Source organism: Cyprinodon variegatus, unplaced genomic scaffold (genome assembly GCF_000732505.1).
Source record: "Cyprinodon variegatus isolate N-32 unplaced genomic scaffold, C_variegatus-1.0 Scaffold504, whole genome shotgun sequence".
NCBI classification, from domain to species: Eukaryota; Metazoa; Chordata; class Actinopteri; order Cyprinodontiformes; family Cyprinodontidae; genus Cyprinodon; species Cyprinodon variegatus.
The window spans coordinates 397,570-397,968 of record NW_015150957.1 but is presented as its reverse complement, the minus strand read 5'-3'; positions in this window follow the sequence as shown (position 1 = coordinate 397,968).

The window sequence follows — 399 nt, the reverse complement described above, 5'->3', positions numbered from 1 at the left end:
GTACCTTCCAGTAATGCATTTCAAACTGGCCAGTATGGAGTAAATAATTACCAGGTTTGACTGTGATTCGCTGCTATAGGCTTAGACTGCTGGAGGACATAGGGACCCCTTTTTCATCATTCTGCTTCATTCTATCTCTATTCTCCCACTCTGCAGAATCTGTTAGTTTAATCTCTAAATCCAAAAAGCTTTTTAAATTCAAAATGTCAGAAATAGCGTTGAGTTCCAGGTTTTAGACGGCAGCCCAAAAGACCTTGTTTTTGGTTAGAAAACATGCAAAACTGTAGAAAGCCTGGAACTCAACGCTATTTGTAATGTTTCAGATTTACACTCCTGGTATGAATTTAAAAATGGCAGCTCCCTGCCCCCGCAGTAGGGGGCGTCTCTTAGAGTCACCTT